This window comes from Anser anser, assembly GCF_964211835.1.
Source record: "Anser anser genome assembly, chromosome: 1".
Lineage (NCBI taxonomy): Eukaryota > Metazoa > Chordata > Aves > Anseriformes > Anatidae > Anser > Anser anser.
In genome coordinates this window covers 97,065,728-97,087,606 of record NC_139720.1, presented here as the reverse complement: position 1 = coordinate 97,087,606, position 21,879 = coordinate 97,065,728, and the positions used below count along the sequence as shown (strand labels likewise).

At 42.8% G+C, this 21,879-nt stretch overlaps 1 protein-coding gene and 1 long non-coding RNA gene across 13 annotated transcripts in view; both read left to right on the top strand.

Moving 5' to 3' along the window:
- Nucleotides 1–7,551, top strand: part of LOC310892229 — a 46,384-nt gene extending 38,833 nt beyond the window's left edge. Inside the window, exon 7 of the long non-coding RNA XR_014577969.1 lies at nt 6,333–7,551. This is a non-coding gene — a long non-coding RNA (uncharacterized lncRNA). The remainder of the gene's footprint in view (nt 1–6,332) is intronic.
- A 68-nt stretch (nt 7,552–7,619) lies between these two features.
- Nucleotides 7,620–21,879, top strand: part of LOC310892228 (uncharacterized protein) — a 421,439-nt gene continuing 407,179 nt past the window's right edge. For 3 of the 12 annotated variants that reach the window (XR_014577955.1, XR_014577956.1, XR_014577963.1), the window contains exon 1: nt 7,620–7,930. The gene's annotated coding sequence lies outside the window, so the exon portion shown is untranslated. The remainder of the gene's footprint in view (nt 7,931–21,879) is intronic. The other 9 variants (XR_014577957.1, XR_014577964.1, XR_014577965.1 and 6 more) reach the window with 4 other exon arrangements.

The window sequence follows — 21,879 nt, the reverse complement described above, 5'->3', positions numbered from 1 at the left end:
TTATTTTCAATTAGTATTAAAAAAGAAGAAAGAAATGCACCTCAAAATGTATCCTTTAAAAGAGCTGAGCAAACTGTGTTCTGATTATCCAAAAATATTCTTTAGGCTAAAACTGAAGGACTAATTGTAGCCAATCTTGCCTATTTTTTGTAAGTGAATTTATTTTATGTAAAATTAAAAAATATCCAGACAAGGACATTCCTTTTCTCTATTACATCTAGTACATCTAGGGTTTTTTATCCCTCAAGAACATAGACTAAAAACTTCAAAGGCAATGAATACTAAATCCTGCCCACCTGCACACAAAAATAATCCCACAGAGGTGGTCTATAGATCACAGATAATCAAGTTGTGTCGAAGGGAAACTTTTATACTGAAGATTGATGTTATTAGCCCTGGTGAAATGGTTGCATCCTTTCTAGAGTTTCCCCTGCTTTTGGTACAAAAGTCACCAGTTGAGTCTTGGAGTTGATTTTTTGGACAAAAAAGGACAAAGCTTTGTTTGATGTTTTACTCATTTCCATTTTCTTTTGGTCTCTGTAGTATTTAGCTTGCCTAGGGAGAATAGAAACAGAATCAGGTACTTCTCTATACACTCCCCATGTCAGAGTCAATTACCCTAAACACCCCTGAAGGCCCTGAACCTGATACTTTCTATTGTTTGGATGTGGGATTTTAGGGGCATATATCCAGAATTCTTAAGCATGGTGGCTTAGCAGGAATTTGGGCCATCTGAATCTGGGTCCTAGGGTAAATTTTGTGCTGAGCTCCTTGAAAGTGTGATAAAGCCACAACCCTGTGAGTCTAGCATTTTCCATAACTTACACTTCCAGTCTGCTTGGTAAATGCATTGGTTTCCCCTTGCCTAGAATACATGGAAAAAGATCTTATATAGGAACTTTCACAGAGTGCCTATATTTGAGGACAAGAATCCTACATCAGCTGCATGAATTTTGTGGTGAAGTGTTAGATGAGTAATGGCATTAGCACTGGTCCTTTCAAAACTTACAGCATTATTGTACCTGTGATTTTTTTGGTGTTGGTCATACAACGCTAGCTTTAAGAAAGTAAATAAGTTTCTAGTTTTCATAATTGTGCAGAAAAAAAGTAAAAATACTTGGGAGTACAATAGAGATTAAAAACAATAATCCCGTAACTTTTAAGACAATTGCATAACTTTTAGGGCCTACTCGAGGGTTTTGAATGTTTGAAGTTTCAATATTATCTGTCTCTTTTCTGTAGAGCTGGGTTTCATCTACTTTATTTATAGTCAATCAAATAAAAGTTTTTGTCCACGTAATACATACAAATTTCATTTTTTTTCTTATTTCCTTTTCCTTTTGCCTGTTCCTTTTTCCTAGAAGTGTCTGTTTATTTGGGGGCAATAATCCCATATGCAATATTCTAAACAGAAAGATAATTACATCTTGGAGGAGTACCATCTCTGAAAATGCTGACATAAATATTTTCCAGGTAGAATGGATTCATGTTGATAAGCTTGTGCAAATACACTCAATTCACAAGCTTCCAAAACATTGGTAGCAATACTTATATTTTTCCTCATCTAGATCATCTCCATGCAAAATAAAATCAGCGCATCTGATCTGATGTGACAATCACTAGAATTGCAGAAGTATGTGGTATGGTTTTTTTCTTTCTTTTTTTTTCCTACTATATAAAGAGGGTAAAAGTGAACTGATGACCACCTAGAGCTTCAGCATTTTCACAGTGGTTCATGTCATAACCACATGACTGCCTGTAATTATTATGACAGAAATCAAATCCTCCTGCATGCTCCCTAACTTTCTGGGACAAAAATAGAAATCTTTGATAGTCATTCTAGTTATCCAGTAGAAGAGAGTGATGGATGTGCATCCTGGCTTGTTTGTTACCATAATTCCTTTCAAATGGCAAAACTACGTTTTTCAACAACCATTTGTTGATCAGTTTCTAAAGGATTTCCATAAGTAAATCATCAAATTTCTCATCCTTTAAATGCTGACTGAACTGCAATGTGATTCTTTATAATCAAATTATAGGTAACCTTTGGGAAGCATATAGTTATATAATAGAGGGTGCACCATACAATTCAGTAGGCTATGTAATAAGATCTGATTCCATTGTAACTCCACAGCTTGGGTGAGGGCCTTACACATTAGCTCAACAGCTAAATTGGTCACAAATTGCTTGCTGATGCAAATAAAGGTAATATCCCAACACTCTGCAAATGGAGAGGACGAACACAGATGTAGCCGAGGCCGTATACTTAGCTACAGGTTGTTTTGTGTTAAATAATTACAACACGTTCTGTACGTTCAAGAGGTAAAGTTCACACACAAACATGCCAAGTGTGTGTGCATGTGTGCATAACGAAGAGATGAAGATAGACCATGTGGGAGTTTGAGGATTTTTTATGTTTTTGGTTCTCGAATTGCAAAAAAGTATGGTGCTATGATACCAGTCTTCTGGACTTTGTTTTATTAGGACTCTCAGTCCTTGTAGATGATGATTGATGATAAGAATGATGATGATACACACCAGTATTGATGGGTATAAATAGCAAGGGATTGGCTATGGTAGGGCAAAATTTCTTCCATCACAGATACCTCACTGTCACGACTCACTGATGTAGCATAGCAGCAGTACTTACCTAACACAGTACTATTGCGTCTGGCATGGGAAACACCACTTTGCATCTTTTGTGCAAGGTGGCTTAAGTGCTGTAAGGGAACAGCCACTGTGCAAAGCGTTCCTTTACCAAAGTGCTGATATTGTCATCATAAAAGAAAGTGAGCATTTATGGTACATGGTACTTTAGATTGGGAGGCAGATTTTCACAAATCCATTGAAACAGTTGGAGACATCTCATCTTTCCATCTGATCTATTATTCACAACATTCCTGGATTTAAAATTAAAAACAAATAAATAAATAAATAGAAAAGACAGTTCTGGTTCAGCAAGTGTGCCCCAGTCTTTCCAATCAATTGGACTGTCTGAGATCCTGATCTATAGAGGCAGCACAGCCTGAACTCCTGGTCAGGAAAGCCTAACATCCCAATCCCACTTCCACTCTCAATCAAGTGGTTAACTCTTTCCACTTAGTTTTTACTGTCTGTGAAATGGAAATGACAGTAGCTATTTACCAAATGAAGTTTTGAGATTTTTTTTATTTTTTTTTAATACGTATGTGCAGCAGAATGGATCAAAGCTACTAAATTAAAAGAAAATATTACTGATTTGGAGGTCTGGCAGTAAGTAATGACTGCTGAGGTGGGGCAACAGTTGAGATTCTTTGTGTATTGAAAGACACCAGGAGCACACTGTATTTTTTTCCTTCTGTCCTCATCATCTTCACCAGTAAATCTGCAGAGGTAAAGAGCATCTGTGTGGTTCTTCTACATTTTTGTTGACCCCTGCTGATGTAAATCAAACACACTGTCCTCCTGTTATCTTCAGATTTAGAAAAACCTATTTTAATCACTTCATACAGGTATCTAATTTGAATCAGCCTGCCAAGCTGCAGGGCTCTTGTGCCTTCTTAATTGGCATCTTTCTCATTACATTTGAACAAAGTTGCAGAGACACCGCAGGACATGAATAGAGACAACTGAATCACCGTTCCTGTCGGGCTGGCAACATGACGGTATGATATACCAGGGGAGTCTAGGAGATCTGAGTATGTGGTGAAGGGGACTAAGTGGAAGTAATCAAGTTCAGACATGTTGCGGAGTGTTTCTAGGTCCTGACGGTATTATCTGAAAGAGAACTGCAACAGATATTTGCCTGAAATTTTTAACACCAGTGTGGTATCCATATGCTAAGCCTCAGCACCATTTTGCTTGTTGCAATGCATGGGAAAAGATGCACTTGGGATCAGCTGAACAACTGCTCTGTAAGGTCTGTAAGGTCTGTGAGGACCTCACACTGGGGTTCTGAGCTGCTGTTTCTGGTCCAGCTGGAAGCAATATAGCAAAATAGTGTGTTAACCCATCACAATGATGGGCAGGATACCCAACCAGCCCATGGAGTCAGTCCTATTTAAATTTCTTTAGAACTTGAGAATCACCCAATATATAGCTGCTAAAAGGCCAAAATCTTTTTAAATGAAGTCAGTTGTAACCTCAGATATGGTTATAGGATGCAATGACTCCTCTTCTAGTGGTTGCCTACAAGATAGGTCTAAACTCACTAAGCTGGTGAGCCTGGGAACATAAAAAGGAGAGGAGAGAGCAGAGCAGTACAGAGTATGTTATTTGGCACCAAAGCGCATTCCTTCCCTCTCAGTCTGTCATCCAGAATCTTGTCATGTGCAACAAAGACTTGCACAGCCGTACCAGTTCTGGTGGACACTTTTTGTGTGGTTTAGGTAGGCTGACTGATTTATAAGACAACAGAGAATCAAACCGTTGATGGTTTGTATCCATACAGAAAGGCTCACGGGCGAGGAACCAGTTGTGCAGATCACAACTTGAGAGGTTTATCGTTGAGGTCAGATAGATACTTGGATTTTATAAAGGTTATGGCTAATTGCATTCATTTCTGATTAAGGGCCAAAACTAGCTTACATTGGGATCTGCTTGATATGCAGCCAAACCCTGCACAACTCTGAATGTGCTTTGCTTCAGGTGTCATTTGAGGTTTGGTTCTAAGTGTCTCCATATCTGGGTGGAATCAGGTTCAGTTTTAGGGTCCTTACTGAGATTCAGACTTTCGGAGAATATGAGTAAATTTACCCTGTGATCCTGGTTTAGATACGTGTATAAAATTTCGAGAAAGTTACAGGAAGTGAGGCTCTAGATGCCTCCCAACTTAAAGTTTTTGGATCTGGATCAAGGGCAAATCTGAACATCGTTCAAACTTACATGGTTCCAAATTAGTGTAACCTAAATGTCAAAATTAATTTGAAAATGTTCAAATCTGTATTTTATTGAAACTTGTTAAGCTTTGACTCTCTTCAGATTTGAATCTATAAGGTAGGAGGACTGAGGTGTGAATGTCAGTTTTAGGTCAAGTGTGCCAGAATACTAAGAAGTTCTTATATCTGATACCCTCATTTTGGTGTAGATCTATTTTTTAAATTTGAAATTCTGAGACTACTCATATTTAAACTGAATAGCAGTATGTAAAATCTTGTGATTTTCATCAGCTGGCTTTAATACAGATCACCTTTGATTTGTTATCTGTATTTTTCACATGACATTCTCCATCATAAAAGTCTGAGAGATGCTAGGCTAAGATAGGAAAACAAAGCACTTCATATATTTTTAGTACTATTTGCTCACGGAACTACAGTCAGGTCCATTTTACAGATGGAAAAACTGAGGCAGAGTGTGGTCATTTGGCACGTAGACGGCCATATAAAGAACCACAGTTAGAAATAGTCTCTTAGATCACTTTTAGTTTTTTAACGTTACATACCCTTCAATAAGTTGAATATGGTCATAAAGTTTGGAGAAGCAAATATATAACATCTGGATTTTTCTGTATATATTTGGAGTACTTCAACTTGTAGAGCTACCTCTATGTACTGCAGGTGTGCATTTTTCTAAATATTACTGAAGGAGTTGAACTAAGTCACCTAGTAGAGCTTTCTATTCTTTGTATTTTACCCTAAGGTAAGAAAGGTCGTGTTTTGATGATGAAGGCAGTAGTGAAAATTAACCTTTTGAGAAAAGATTAATCTTTCTGTATTTCCTGTACATCTGTATGAAAATATGATGTTTATGAGCAAAATACAAAAATGTGTAGCAGCTACCAGTGAATAAAACTAATCAAATTCACCAGTCACCAGGCTGGTTAATATTATGAAGACTGTGTGTGAATTGTGAACATCCAGCCAGCCAAAGGGTACAAATCCATGAATCTAGAGGGTTTACCTGTCTCTTTTAGTCAGTAGGCAGTCCCTTTTCAATCGGTACAAGTTAGGCATATATTGCCTAATAATGAATGTGGCATAAAAATGTACTTTGGGAAGCAGGATGTTGGAATAGGACTTTGGATCCAAATGAGATTCATTTTACTTAATTTTAGCCAACTAAAAGCTAGCTGCCTGGCCTAATCCAGCTGTACAGGCTCACTCCTCTTTTTGGGGGGTGGGGGAAGTGGGATGGGTGGCTTTGTGGAGGTGCCTGTCCCTCCACTGGCAACAGGGGGAGCCTACGCGACTGGTTCAGACGGGACACTTAACTTTTACACGGCCATGAGTTATTCGAAGCCAATTCCGTGCTAAGCACCAAGAGATTTGGGTTCTCATCGCTTTATCCACTGATTTACAGCATAGCCTTGGGAATATCACTTAACTTTTTTTTTTTTTTTTTTTTTTTGGACCCAGTTTCTCCAGCTAAAATAAAGATACCCGGCTGATAAAGTTCTTGGAGGACCTTTGTCTGAGGATGAAATACAGGTGCAAAATCTTGTTTTCCTGCTCTTGCTACTTTCACATGGCTGTGGCTGTCATTAAAATCATCAGAATTTTTGTGAACAGCATAAGTTTGTGTGCGAGGGGAGGCAGGGCCGAGTGAAAATTATTTTAGTAGCAGCGTCGATCTTCTTCAGCCATGAGAGAATGTTGTAAAAATAAAAATCTAGTAACCGCTTACGTGTGCTGGGTTTCCTGGCTTTGTTGTCTCCCTTTTGCACCTTCTTTCTGTCTGTGCCCCCCCCCCCTTACCCCCCCCAGCCAAAAAGTGCAGGGAGCAGGGAGCACATTTTCCAAACCAGACCCCTATTTTAAATAACCTCGGCCTGTTTGCAACCGGGAAAAATGTTTTGTTTGGTTGTTTTCTTTCTTTTTTTTTTTTTTTTTTACTTGAGAGATTTATTTCCGTCCTCGTAACGCCGTGTACTATATGCATTGCACCTGTTCAGCCATAAGCACGGCGCATTATTATAGCTGTAGGGGCTGAAGCCTCCCGATACCCGTTTCGGCGTGTGTGTGTTTGGGGGTGCTGGGGCCAGCAGCCCCCTCTCTCTGCTCGCAGCCACCTCAGCGGAGCCTTCACCCCCCCCACACTGCTCCCCTATTGTCTGGGGGCCCCCCTATTGTGTGGGGCCAGCTGTTCCCCCCATCCCAAGCCCCCAGCCCCGGCGGAGCTGCCTTTACACCTTCCCCTCCCGCTGCCTAGCGGGGCAAGGTGGCAGTGGGGGAAACGCCGGCGTCCCCTTCTCTGGGGGTCCCCACCTCCCTGGGGGTCCCCTCTCCAGGTGTCCCCTCCCCGGGGGTCCTCTCTCTGGGGGTCCCTCCTCCAGGTGTCCCCTCTCCAGGGGTTCTCTCTCCGGGGATCCCATCACCTCTGGGTGTCCGCACAACTCTGGGGGTCCACACACCTCTGGGGGTCCCCTCCTCTCCGGGGGCTCCCCTCCTCTCCGTGGGTCCCCTCTCCATGTGTCCCCTCTCCGGGGATCGCTTCTGGAGATCCCCTCACCTCTGGGGGACCCCTCCTCTCGGGGGGTCCCCTCCTCTCCAGGTGTCCCCTTTGGGGGTCCCCTCTCCGGGGGTCCCCTCAGGGTGTCCCCTCCTGGGGGGTCCCCTCTCTGGGGGTCCCCTCCCGCCCGGGGTGTCCCCCCCCCGCCCCCTCCCATCCCGCCCGGGGGTCCCCCCCGTCGGTGCCGGCCGGGGCGCGACCTGTTGCAGCGGCGGGGAAGGAGGGGAGGCTGCCCGGGCGGAGGGAGGGCTTTGTCTCGGCTCCCCCCTTGCCTCCCCTGCCTCCGCCGCCGCCGCCGCCGCCGCCGCCCGCTCCCTCGCTCTCGCTCTCCCTCTCCCGTCGCCGCGGCGCGGTGCGGAAGGTAGGTTGCAGCGCGTGTGTGTACACACCGCCCCGAGCAGGAAAATGGACCCCTTAGGGAGGCAGGCAGGCGTTAGCCGCGCACGCTGCGCGCTCCCGGGGAGGCAGCGGCTATGAGGAGGCGAGCGGAGGACGGGGGAACAAGGTAGGCCGGCCAACTTTGGGAAGGAAGCGAGCCCGGGTTGGGGGGGGGCAAGGGGGGTACACACGACACGAAGCCTCCGCTCCCCCGAACCCGGCCAGCCAGCCTCCCCTCCTTCCTCCCCCCCCCCCCGGGTTTTAATTTGGAGGTGTAAGTTTGGCAGCCCTAGCCGCCCGCTGGAAATTGGGAACATCTATAGAAGGCCTTACCCTCTAGAAATGTTTTTTTTTTTTTTTTTCTTCCCCCCCCCCGGACTTATTGCAGGGTGTGCCCCCTTATGATTCACTTTAATTACTTTTTCTTTTTTTTCTTCCTCCCCCCCCTAATCGCAAAGGAAACAAATACGTTTGTTTTCCAACACTAGTTCCAAGTAAATCAATATCTTTCACTCTTGTAAAACAGCCCTCTCCGCCTGTTTGCGGGTCCCTCTGCTTTTTCTTTTCTGTTTATGCAGTTCCATCTGTCCGTCCATATATCATGCTCTCCTTATTTACTGCTAAACGGGCTTTTATTACTATTTGCCGACGACTCCCGACTGTAATGCCGGGGCTAACGGTGACTCTCGTCCTTTGTTTTGTGTCTATGTATACACTATAAGTTTAAAGTCCATGCCTACCCATACATCAAATAACAGCAGAAAAGAGAAAGCAGGTTCCACTCCTTCCGACAGGATTTTTATCCGGAGATCTCGTTGTTTGTCTGTTTTGGTGCGGGGGCGGAGGGGGTTAATTTGGGTTATTGTACGTGCACTTTTTTCTTTTTTTTTTTCCCTCTTGGGTATTTTTAACATCTCTTTTTCATTATTAGTATTTTTCCAGTTTCCTTTCCCGGGAAGAAAGGAGACATATATTGCAACTTTCGTGTTGCTGATCAAACGTCACATTATGGAGGCATCACTGGGTTAATAAGAATTCAAACTTTCTAAGAGGGAGTTCGTATCCTTGGCTGCCCCCCACCCTCCCACTTTCTGCATGGTTATGCTTGCGTTTCCGTCTGTATTGGCGGGGAAGGTGGGGGGGGGAAGGGAATAGATATTTTTTACAGTGGTGGCAAATTATGAAATCTATCGAGCCATTTTGTCCAGAAATAGTAACTATTTATTTACCGTTTTCCCTTGCACAAATACGCTGCTTATTTGTAATTTCAAACATCGAAGCTTTTCTCCGAATTAATCTTTTCTTTTTCTTTTTCTTTTTCTTTTTTTTTCCCTTCCTTTTTCTTTTTTATTTTTTCCTGGGGAGGGATTGGCGATGTATTTCGTAGCCCATCTAGCATTGTCGAGTTTTTGGAGCCCAGATTTATCGTGGGTTCTAAAGGCTGCTTAAATCGATCCATTTGAAATGGTCTTTTTATCTGAGCTCCTGTCATTTCTGTTGGAGAGTAAAACTGTTACTCTGCTGGTAACAAAACAAAACAAAAAAAAAAAGAGAGAAAAGAAAAAAGACAGTCAGTGGAAGTGAGTTACATAAAATGTTCTGGAGAATCCTAAGTAATTATATAAAATGGACGCTGATCAGTGGAGATCTCTCAACAATAACAATCACCTTTTTTAATAGAAGATTATTTATTTAATAGCAAGGGAGGGACTCCTTAAAAAAATGCATTAGGCCTTCCTCTCAGCACAAAGAAGTCTATAATGCAATATTCCTAACCCACCTGGAACTGCCTGATAGATTCTCCCAAACCTTCAGATCCTTTGAAATGTTTTAATAAAATTCATTATTTTACAGCCAGCGAGAACTTTTGCTGCCAACAGGTTTGGCTTTTTTTTTTTTTTTGCTGTTGTTTTGCTATTTTTTTTAGCTGTCCTTTAACTTGCAGCTCCCCAGTTTCAACCGAAGTGCCTCCTCGCTGAACAAACTAAGTTAATTGAAATCCAAAGCAGCAGATCTATTCACTGGCACGACAACTGCAGAAACTACTTGCTCCATTTTATTAGAAGCTTTATTCCAGAACCCAAGTGAAACTTTTCAAGGTTTTACATAGCGCTGTGCCAAGAATTGGTGGCTCATCTCTTAGCTAGGGAATGACATTCATTGCTTTTTTCTTTCTTTCTTTTTTTTTTTTTTTCCTTCCTCCTTTTTACTCAGGCTTCTAAACCAGCGTTTTGCCGGTAGGCTCTAGCAGTGCTCAGGGCTCCAAATGACCTGTTCCTGCAGCAAGGTGCTGCCTCTCCTCCTATAGCTTCCACCTCCAGCTCTGACACTCAGACCTGGGCCCGGAGGGGATGCACAAGTCCCGCCAGGCGCGCGGGGGCCCTGAAGGCGGACGGAGCTCCCGGTGCCCGGGCTGGTGCTGAGCCCGTACCAGGGTCGCGGCAGCAGCCCCTCTGGAGGGGTGTGCGTGCTGTCGGGCACCTGGCGCTCCGTCCCGAGCCAGGGCAGGTCCGTGTCCTTCAGCAGCTCGGCTTTCCTCCGGCAGGGAGGCCGGCGGACCCGTCCTTGGGAGTCCCGCACGCACGCTGAGCGGAAACCCAGCCTCACCTTTAGGTTTCAGGAAAACTTTAAAAATGACTGCGGCGTATCTCTTCCTTTTGTGAAGACCCCAGGGAAGAAAAATGTGAGCATAGAAAGAGAGTCGGAGTGGGAGAAACGTTTTTCGTGACGCAGTAAGGTCTCTTTTTAATCATGAAAACTTTTCCATCAGAGGGATTTCAATTTCTTTGAAACCTAAGTATATTCTATAAAATAATAATAAAAAAAATTAATAAGTCTTAGCCTTTCCTGACCGCACAAAGTCCGTTTGCAATCTGGATATGACAGCAAAGGGTGAAGTATGCCTAAGTAAACTTAAATCCAGTGCATGATGCTGTGGCTGGAACCCAGCGAGCCAAAAGCCCCGTGGCCAGGGGGCACAGCGGAGCTTGAAAGGGTGCCGGGTGCCCAGGCTGCCGGGGGGTCTTGGGGCTCAGGTGCCCCCAGCCCACTTGGTGGTCCAGAGCGGAGCTCCCCGGTGTCGGCTGGGTCTCAGCACGCTTTATTTTAGTGCTGGAGCAGACAGTTATCTAACACACCCACACGAGGAAGTGCTCCGGAGCAGTTATTTCATGCTTTGCCATGCCCTGTAGCTAGAGTAATTTTGGACTGAATGGCGTGTGCATGTGCCTCTTCCACTCCTGCGAGACGAAAAGCAACGCAGTTGGGTTTTGTGTGCATGTGGTTTTTGGTTTGGGTTGTTGTTGTTGTTGTTTTTTTTAAACAGGACCAAAAATGGGGTATAAGACGGTCAAATCCAAATAACAAACAAATACCACGTCAGATTAATTTTAATAGTAGAGGATTTTGCTCTTCTCTTACAGGAGGAAAAAATACCAATCTTGTTTATTTTGATAAAGACAGTTATAGCAATTTCCTGAGTTGGATATATCATTATTATAAATATTACTCACAGTTTTCCTATTTTCACATTTTCTTCATAGGCCCAGCTTATTCATAAGGGAGAACAGCTGCAGAAAATCTAAAAAAATATTAAAATAAAGTATTATTATTTATATAAAACTTTGATGTAAATAGGGAACAGTGTCCCCTGCTAGAGAATTCCGTAGGATGGCTTACAAATCCCATACAAGAGAGATTACAGTCTTAGATAAATTGTTATTTAAATCATTTCAAGAAAACCCTGTTCATTTTTGCTGGCCATATGAGGTTTTAAGCAGAACGATTTGAATAGGAGTTCTGTTTAGAAATTGATGGCATGCTGTGGCCTTATAGATTTTACTTGGTTTCACTCCTGTCTCATTTTATAGGACTGTTTTACAGTGTGGTCTGTATAGTAAAGAGCTCCTACTGAAAGAGATTTGTAAATGTTAATGGAGAATTAAATACTGAAATTTAACTTCAAGTTACTTTTTCTTTTTTTTTTAAGCAAAACTTTTAGAAAACCCGAGCCCTTTATATATGCTTTAAAGATTTTTTTAATGAAACAATGTACTGGAAATAGTTGTTTTTAAACAATAACTTGTTCCCTCTGTAAGGTCGGCAGTTCAAACCGTGCTGCAGAGAGAAAAGGATGGCAAATCAAAGTGAAACTGACTTCATTGATTGCGTTAGTTTGGCCCAAGAAGATTCAGAAAGTAAACAAACCATATCAACTGTGAAAAATAAATTGGATTTTTAATAATCTATCCGTTCCAATAATCCCAGTTTCTCGTGGTAAAAGAGTAGTGTTTAACTGTGCTCCAAACTCGGAGGGGCCGTTGTAATGCCTACAGAGCTTTAACTTCAGCAGATTTTCACTGATTTATCAACACTTCAGTGAGGAGTGAATAAAGGCAAAGGCTTTTGTCCGGGATGGTTTTGGCTTTGACAGCGTCAGCTATGTTCCTGGTTATTATTTATCTCAAAAGTTAATATTTAGTTCTAACAGCACTGATCCAATCCTCTTTTAATAGGAAACTGGCATTTCTGGATGTTTACCGCCTATGCACTTGACGTTTTCATGCCTTTTTTTTTTTTTTTTTTTTCCTCAGTCCTTCAGTTTCTTCGTGTCCCACGGAGGTTATTTTGCCTGCCAGGCTTTGGTGGACATTGGGTTCGGGAACGGGTCTCGTAAAAGCGCTCCCCCGGGGCAGGTAGGTCGCTGGTGGAGAGGCGAGCCCCACACGGCTGCCGGTGGGACGCTGCTGGCTGCTGCGCACCTCAGAGCTGTGCGAGGAGGGCCCAGGTTCTTCTGCCTCACACGCAGCAGCCCCTGTATCGCGAAGCAGTTAAAATACAGCAGTGGGAAACGGAGCCGGTCAGATAGAGCCGTCTGTAGGAGCAAACATGCTGTTACCTTGATGGCTGGGGTTTGGCTTGGGTGAGGTGGGCGCCTAGGGTCCCAGCCTGAGGCCTGGGGGGCAGATGCTCACCGCAGGAAAAAGAGAGCCGCTGAAGGAGCTGGCGCTAGGTGGCACCACGCGAAGAAAGGCCATGCTCTGTGCAAACACAAAGACCGAAAGCTTGTGGTGCCAAGGAGGGGTCTCTCCCCACCGCGAATATCCCACCCGCCAGCACCAGGGTTAGTGCCACGGCCTGTGCTGCCCTTGCTCTGCTGGCACCCGGCGCTGCTCCTCGACACCTCGTGTTAAAAAAGGTCTTCTACAAGAAGCCAGTGCCACTGAATTCAGGCACTGGCAGCATCTTCAGGACTTCATTCGTCGGTGCCCTGTGGCATGTGCCTTTCCTTGCGCTTTGGTGAAGTGAGCGAACACAGACCCTTAGCTAACATTTTCTGTCCGGTTTGCACAAGTGTAAACGACAGCACAAAAGGCAAACCAAAACCAGTACGTTCTTCCTCAATATTTGAGCTAGTATCAAATTGGTGATTACATAAATTTGCATTAGCAGGAGCTGATAACTGTAGTGAAGGGGCAAGGAAACCCGACTGGGTAGTGCATGTCCCCCTCTGCAGAGCATCTCTGGGAAATCTTTTGCTGGTCAGTACTGTTGCCATTCTGTAAGCTACGTCTGGAGATGACCTCTTAATGTTATGCTTCCGTAGTAGATTTATCTTGGGATTGTGGTAGAGCTAAAAATGCAGGCAAGTGTGGTGTGCCAGTTGATTCTGAGGTAAACACAGTGTGGAAATTACTTTTTTTTTTTTTCCCCTCACTATAAGACAGGCTTTCTAATACCTTGCTTCTAAAATCATCAGTAGCTGAAAGTATGATCCGCCCCTTGTGGATATTGACGTAGGACTGGGAAAGTTACCTTACAGACTTCAGAGTTGTCCTTTCAGCTGACTGAAAGTTAATTATTGATTTCTCTTCCCTCCCTGGGGATCCATAAGCCATTCTTTCTGGCTAGAAAGTTAGCGGTCCCAGTGCAGGAGTTTGGTAGTGGTTTTGTGGCAGCACAAGATTTCATGGGCGGGTGGTTGGGAACAGGTAAGATGGAGGCTGATATGGGGGGAGAGAGAAGAAAGACACCTAGGTAAAAGCCTCTGTCCGCTAACGTGTTATGCAGGGTGGATGTGGAGCCTGTTATTCTCTGTGGCTTTGGCTCCTCAACCCCTAGCAATCTGATAGCTGTGTGAGTCATTGGTGTTAGTGACAGGGAGGAATGCTGACAATAAAAATAAAAACAAACAAACAGAAAGCCCCCCCAAACTCATTGTTTAGGCACAAACACAAGCAAAACCATGTTTAATTGCTAATGTGCTCCCTCTGCTGGTTCTCTAAAACTAACAAATGCTATTCCCAGGAGACCGGGCCACACCCGCTGGGACAGTGCCTTACAAAAAATTGCATTTAAATGAATGGCTCTGAGCTGTCTTGCAATAAGCAGTATTAACAGGACAAGAAGCCTTCTTACAAAGTCTGCTAACGCCTTGTATACCAGGCATGACTGCTAAGTAAGGTCAAGAAATGCCCGATCCACTAATTTAGCCTTTTTTGCTTTGTTTCCAGTCTTACTTATATTCAATAGGCATTAATTTTTCTATCATTTCCCAAAGTTTGAATTTTCCATTTTGCTGCTGCTGCTTCTAGGATTCTTCCCATCTGAAGGAGTTTTAAACACATTTTCGTTGGTGCTTTTAGATTCAATTAGAGTACACGTAGGATCTGAAGAAGCCCTAGTGTAGCTAAGGCTTTGGCTGCCTCCAATCTTTCTGTCCCTGTCAGTTATATCTGCTTGTCAGCTTTATACTGCTGTGCCCACTTCATCCTGTCCTTTGGCTTGAATAGCTGCTGTTTTTTCGGGATGCTCTTGAACCTTCTTCCTCGTTGTGATGCATCTGTATTTCTTTTCCAAACATAGGCCGGATTGTTTAACATGTTCCCTACACAGCGCATTTCCCCAGTAGATCTGCTTTTAAAATCCAGCCTTTTGTACTTTCATACTATGGAAAATGTCAAAGTTCTGGATAAGTCTGAGTGTTGGATTAAAAAATTAAGAAAGCTTTTTTAACTCCCTTAGAGCATTTGGAATGTGCGGAAGATTTCTGACATGGAAATTATGTAATGAAAGATGGTCCTGTATTTCCCATATTTTCCACCTTGTGGACTGTCACAATAAAGCGCCTCATCTTGCAGCCATCCACAGATCAGTGGGAATCGGCTCTGCAGAGCTGTTGCAGGACTGGGCTCAAGTTTTCAATGTAGAGTAGTGAAAAGTTTCCTTTCTGCAAGTCTCATGCTTCCCATCTAGGTGACTGCTTATTAAATCTTTACCCAGTAGGGACAATAAACCAAACAGCCTGGTGGGTAGCTAATTGGCTGGAGTGACTCAAGCCACATATAAATCTCATTTGTACTCAGTACATTGACTCTCTCTGGCCTCATTGCTCTCTCCAGTATTCGTTCATTTTGAGACGGCTGGAATATAATACAAAGAAAATAATCCCTGGTTCTTCTTTCTCAACATGTCTCCTAGGATGCTCATAGGATGATTCTCCATTATTTCCCTTTCGTAGGCCCTGCGGTTTAGGAACCCGTCCTCCTGAAACACAATGCAGGGAATTGGCCCCCGTGCGGGCAGCCACAGCAGAGGCATCAGGAAAGCAGAGCAGCGCCGAGACCAGATCACCCTCCTGTCACCAAGTCCCTTGACATGAGGAATCGTAGCAGGGGTTGGTACGGAGATGGCTTGCCCTCCTGCTGTACCTGCTTTGGGGATAAATAGAGAATGCAGCGCCTGGGGCTACCAATCTGGCACCTTTTGCTAGCACTAAACTAATAAAATAGTTAGGACCAATACAAGTTTTCAGTGAAGGCTCAGCCTCTGCTGACTCACGGGCGAACCGTTTGAAGTCCAAGCAGCGTTTTGTAATTTCCAGCATTTCATAAAAACACTGCTTACATTTTCCTCTCCAAGCCATGGCCAAGTTTTGAAAGCTTCAAAACTTGCTCTGATTGAATAGAAAAAGAATGTTTTTAAGGTACTGACGTTTCCTAAATGAGTTGTTTCTTTCTGAGCTATATCAACTTCAAATCATTTATCCACTAAGTCAGTCAAGCTCAGCCTGAAACGTTTCACTGCTGTGAAAGCAGCTGCTCCTGAATGAGGTTAAAAGCCAGTTGTGCTCTTGTAGTACATTTGGCTGTGCTGTACTTTGTGCTGGGCAAGAGAAAGCTCAGTCTTCTTCCCTGGTGCAGGGCATTTCTGAAATCTGGAATTTACCATTTTTTTTTTTTTTTTCCCCTGCTAATCTCTGAGTCCCTTTTTACAGGAGACAGGATCCCATTCAGAGCTTTTCATGATGCCTTTTAGATATTTTTTTTAACCTCTGTACAAAGTTCTTAAATATTTTAGTCAGCGTAAAGCCATGGTGTGGTCTCCGAAGTTGTAGTGAGATTGAAGTATAGTAGCTAGAGTGATATATGCAAGTACGTAGGTACCAGAAAGGATAACTCACTGATTATGGAAGCAGGAGCCTTAGTTTGTTTCTAGTTTCTTTTGTAATTTTCAACAAGTCACTTCATTTCTCAGTGTCTCAGTTGCTCGTCTTCAAGATAGGACTAATGAGGTTTATCAGTTCCTGAGAGCAGTTGGGAGAGCATTAGCTATAGCTATATTAGCTAATTTTATTGCTGTAAGAGTCTTTCTCTCCCATTTTTTTTTGCCTTATCACCCTGAAAGTGCATTGCCATCTCTTTCTTTACTCTAATGGGTTTGCTTTAGCTTCCCGATCAAGGTTTTGAAATATATGTAGTCTTTCTCTGGTATGTCTGAACAGAACCGACACCTGAGGTCTTACTTGTTGTTTGGATGAAGTTTTCACCTCATGGAGATGAGAGCTAGCATTTACTTCAGTAGTGTAGGGGGCAGTATCTGCTCAGCCCTGATCATGCAGACCGTATTATGTTGGATCTCAGGTGAGTTTTGCACATCTTGAGCCACGTATTGTCACTGCATTCAGCCCTAGATTGCCTTGAACAAACTGCTATTGGTGACAGAGCTAGCCCAGGTAAAGTTGTCTCTTATGGTGGAGTGGGAGCCGTCTTGTCTAGATCACATCTATATCCAGGCGTGTGGAAATTTGTTCTGCTACCAAAGTTGAGTTAATTTTCATTTTGTATCTTTTTCAAGGGAAAAAAAAAGAAAAGCAAAAAGGAGATGAGATAGAAACAACTTTTCTGGAGTTTCCTGGTTAAGGCTCTTTGTTCAGGAGCATGGTTTAGTCGTCTGTAGGCTGTTTTAAAGAGTTATTAAAATCTGGTTGAGTAATGTTACATGGAACATTGGCTTCGATGTGGGAGAAGGATACAAATGGAGCATTTAGGAGGGAGGTTTGGGAAGAATGCGAGCAGCTAGAAGAAATAAAAGCTGAGACGCAGGCAGGGGGCAGAGCTGTTCAAAGAAAATGAGGACAAAAAGTCTGAACTTCATGCAAAAAGAGGGGCTAACTTGGTCCCACTGGCAGGAGAGGGAGAAAATCGTAGCAGCAGGACTTGGTTTGAGTAGGGCCAGAGTGAGGTGGGATGAGGCCACAGCCCTTCCCTTTTCCCTCATGAGCAGTGAGCTGGAATAATCATCATACAATAATCATCAGAGGACTATGCTCATGGGATAAGAAGTTCCACGTGAAGTTTCTGAATATCTGCGTATCTGCTAAAAAGTTTATAGGTCGTGTTTTGCCCTAAGTTACGTTTGTATAAAAGTGTTGTAATTCCATGAAATTTAAAAGAATCAACATTGAACTGAGAGATGAATTTAGCTTTGTATTTCTAGCCTACTGGCTGCAGCTGGCATACATCTGAAGCAGTAAAGATGATACATGGTACTCCACAAGTGATTTGTGACCAGGATACAGTTTTCTCTAGGACAGTGCTGCTGAATTTGACCTCATTTTTGCTGTGTTAGATACTGTTTCCCTTGTGGCAGTGTGCATAGGTGTATTAATAAGATTCCTACCAGATCTCTCCTTGAAATCTGAGCTTCGGAGGTTTGATGAAAAGGCTTGCTTTCAGGAGGTGTTGGTGATTATTCTCGTCATATCCAGGCAAAGCCTGCAAAGAATTTAACATCCAAGAGATGCCTTTTTTTTTTTTTTGGTTGATCATCTGCAAAGCCTTAATCCTGAGACCCTGAATGATTTTTTATTTGTTTTGTTTTGCTTTGTTCTCATTACCCACAAAAGAGAAGTGCCCGTTCTGTCTAAGTCTTTCCTAGGCTTTTTAGATAAAGGAGTGACACAAGTACTTCAAAACAGAGTGCAGTTATCAGCTGAGTTCAGCCGGAGGAGGGAACGCTCACAAAAGATTCCAGGACAGTTTAGCCAGAGATAGCAGCTGATACGAATAAATAGCACTTTGCCTTTCTGAAGAAACTTACTCAAATATAGAGTTTAATGAAAGTAGTTAGTTTTGCTTAACTCCAGTAGCTGAATCAACATTATTATTTCCATTTTTTAAATCAGGAACAATCGAGGCACAGAGAGAAAGAGGAAGTGATGCCTTTCTTTCTTCCTTCCTCAGTGTATTGTACAAGCAGATGGGACCTGGAAAAGTCAAGACCATGTTCCACGGACAACGGAAGCTCAAATGGTTCCTGGCCATATTAAAAACTGTTAAAGCTTTTTTTTTTTTTTTTTTTTTTTTAACCACTGTGGTATTGAAACACATATGCAACTTCTTTGCCATTACAATCTTATTCTAGTTTCAGAATTATATAAAAAAGACCCTACCATAACTCAAAATTGAGGCCAAATACATCTAACATGTCCACTTGTCAACAGTCTTATTTTTAATAGCAGATTTTTTTATTCATTTTTAAAATTTTGTTTGCTTATTTTATTATTATTATTTATAATTGCTCTCTTAATCCTGTTAATGTTAACTTTAAAGGCTGGTAAGCAACAAGTAACTTTTTTTCCAATTGGCTTTCCCACAGCTGGGTATGTCCCCGTGAGGTCCAGCCTTAGATTTGAGTCCATTGTGTCCAAGAAAGACAAGTTCAAAACCTGGACCAGTCTCTTACCCCTTTTTGTACAATAATAATCATAGGGGAAGATTATACTTGGCTGAAATAAACAGTGGTGTTGCTTGCTTCTTGAAACAGTCATCAAAAGAAGACCGAAGCTCCCTATCGCACATGAATATAAAAGTACCTACAAATAGTTACGTTGTTCTGGGCTTCTTGTGTGTGTAACTGCTTGTCTGCATAGCTGCTCAGTGGGAGTTGCAATATGTAGAGGAGAAAACAGCCCCTAAGGGTTCTTTGGACACATAGTTAAAGAGGATTGTTACTTGTCTGTTTAAACTGTCAGTGGAAACAAACATATGCAAGTAATAATGGAAGCCTGCGAGTACTGGATTTGGGCAGAGCACAGATGTATTACTGCTGAGGCATCTGTCAGAGAATGAACAGTAGGAGGAACTGAGTTATTTGTACGTTATTTGTACAACTTGAAAGCTGTGCAGTGAGTAGGTGCGTTTAACTTTTTGTTACTTGGGAATGAGATTCATCTCAATTCCTGAAAACTTACAGGCAAGTTTTGGTTTTATACTACTTTCTGATACATTCCCACTTCCCAAAAGCCAGTTTTAATGTCTGTTGATGCTTAGAAGACCAGATTGGAAGGAGAGCAACAGAAAGTTTTATTAGCCAGCACAATTAATACTTTCTCCTTTGAGAGCCAAATTCGTCTAGTTTAGTATGTTTACAAAAGAAAAGGCTGGAATGCACAGTAAGGTTTTTTCTTTATCAGAGACATATGGACTCACCATCGCTGGATATATTTGTGAGACACTATAACAAAGAACACTCCTCAGGCGTGTCTCACATTTCAGGACTCGAAGGGCAAAGTGGATGAGCGTCCCTTCTAGGAAACGGGTGAACCAGCTTTTTCATATGCAACCTCCAATTTCAGTAATCCTCAAGAAGCTTGTAAAAGCCGGGATGGAGTCAGTAAAATCTCATCTTATTAACCTCCAGAAGGACACAAAGAGCTTTGGATCTCAAGGCTGGTCTGGATGCCAAGTGCACCTCTTAAGTACTCTCATATTGTCTCAGCCTGCTGTAACTTTTGGTAGACACAGTACAATAAGGTTCATACAGGAGATGAAGAGACCAGGTTTGCAGGGAGAACTCCCACCCGAGAGAGGCAGATCAAGCTGCTTTGTACAGGAAAGCCAATAAATGCCTTGTTTGTTTGCTGTTTGTTTTCTCTCACTAGAGATCTTTCCCTGTTATCCTTTCATTTATGCATAATGACCCGTTTCACAGACTGAATGGTCGCTGAGATTTGTTTGCCTCTTCTGGTAAGCACTGGTCCTACGAGAGATGTTCCTCAAGACAGTTGCATTTGAATACTCCTACTTTTTAGGATGCTTATATCCGGTTTACACGCTAAACTCAGACGTAGGAAAATTCTGCAGGTTACATATTTGCTTCTGCGTGCTATCGTGGTAATAAAAACTGGCAACTTCTTTTTTTTCTCATTAAGCATTTTCACTGTTATACATTTGCTTACATAAATGAGCTTCCGCTTTTTGTTTTTGTTTTGTAATTTGCAGAGGTACAACTTTTGCTGCATGTAATTAAGGCACACAGAGTCTTCAGAACTCCAAAGGAGCGCTTTATGTAGCACTCCATTTTTCCTTCAGGGTGCAGTGAACCATATATATCTACATGGGGTTGGGGCAAAGGAGGATTAAAGAGTCAACAGCTATGTAAACATTCAGTCAGCAAGCCCAGTGGATACTTGTTTCTTGACCTTTTTTTTTTTTATTTTATTGTTTTGAACTCATCTTTTTGTGGCCCTTCCTCCAATTACAGCGGGATTAACTGATGTGTTTAGGGGGAAGTTCTCCTTGACCCTGTTGTTTTCCAGTTTCAAACATGCCAAGAGGAAGGTGAGAGCATGATGGGGAGGCTGAAGAAAGCCTAGTGGGGAATTTCTCTTGGCTGTCCGGGAAGCCTGGGTTCATAAGCTGAATTTCTGGCTGAACCAGCGTTAGCCATAATGGGTAAGACTCCTTGCCTACTCAGAGTTGTTCTCCAAGTACTTCTGTGGGGACACACCAGGCAAGATGCAATTCTGCATGATTCAAGAGGGACTTTAAAGGTCCATGCTCTATTTTTAAGGAAATATTCAGGCATGAGTCCACTTTGCCATATGCCTTAAACTGTAAGACTTCAAATCTTTTTTGCTCATTGCTTCGTTTACAAAGCTTTTGCTCTTCTCTGTCTTCACTCTCAACATCTGTGTATTTAAAAAAAAGCAGCATAGTAAGCTGAGCAAATGCAGTGGTGTTCAATTTGCTTGCTTATTTTCTGCCTGAGCAGGTCATGTACCTGCTCCTTGTGGCAGAAGGGGCCATATGCCGTGGGTCCTTCTCTGCCACGTGACCCGATTTGCTGTGCATGCACCGAGTGTACCGCTTACGTGGGATAGAGGTGTAATGTCCGTGCTCAGGAGCTCCAAAGCTTCCTGGAATCACTGGGTTTGCTGTGAATGCACCAGAACTAATTTGGTTGGTTGAGGTGCATCTGACATGTGGCAGAGCTGCTTGACTGCATCCATGGTAGTGCTGTGCTTGCGAGGGAGCGCATCCTCCTGGATGACCATCGTCAGGAGTAGGTCATGAGCAAGATGAATTGTGTGTAAACACAACAAAGGTCAAGCATCCTGAGTACAACCCTCAAACACTGTTTATTATTATTATTATTACTATTATTATTACTATTATTATTATTATTATTATTATTATGGTTCAGATACTGTTTATAATGGCCTTAGGTAGGGTACGTGTAAAAAGAGAAGATGTTGAAAACGTAACTAAAAGCCCTTTTTGGATCTGCTGCAGACCGTCTTACTGATCTGGTTACTTCACCTCTCTGCTCCTCTGTTCCCTAGCTCTAAAATGGAGTGACAAAAGTAACTTTGTCATGCCTTGAAGCTTAACGAGCCTTTTGCCAAGTGCACAGAAATCTTTAGGTGAAAAGGCTTGGAATAAGACAGCGGTTATTGCCCCATTTACCTTCTCGTGATCTGGGAGGAGTGAGCAGAAAATCCAAACACTTGTG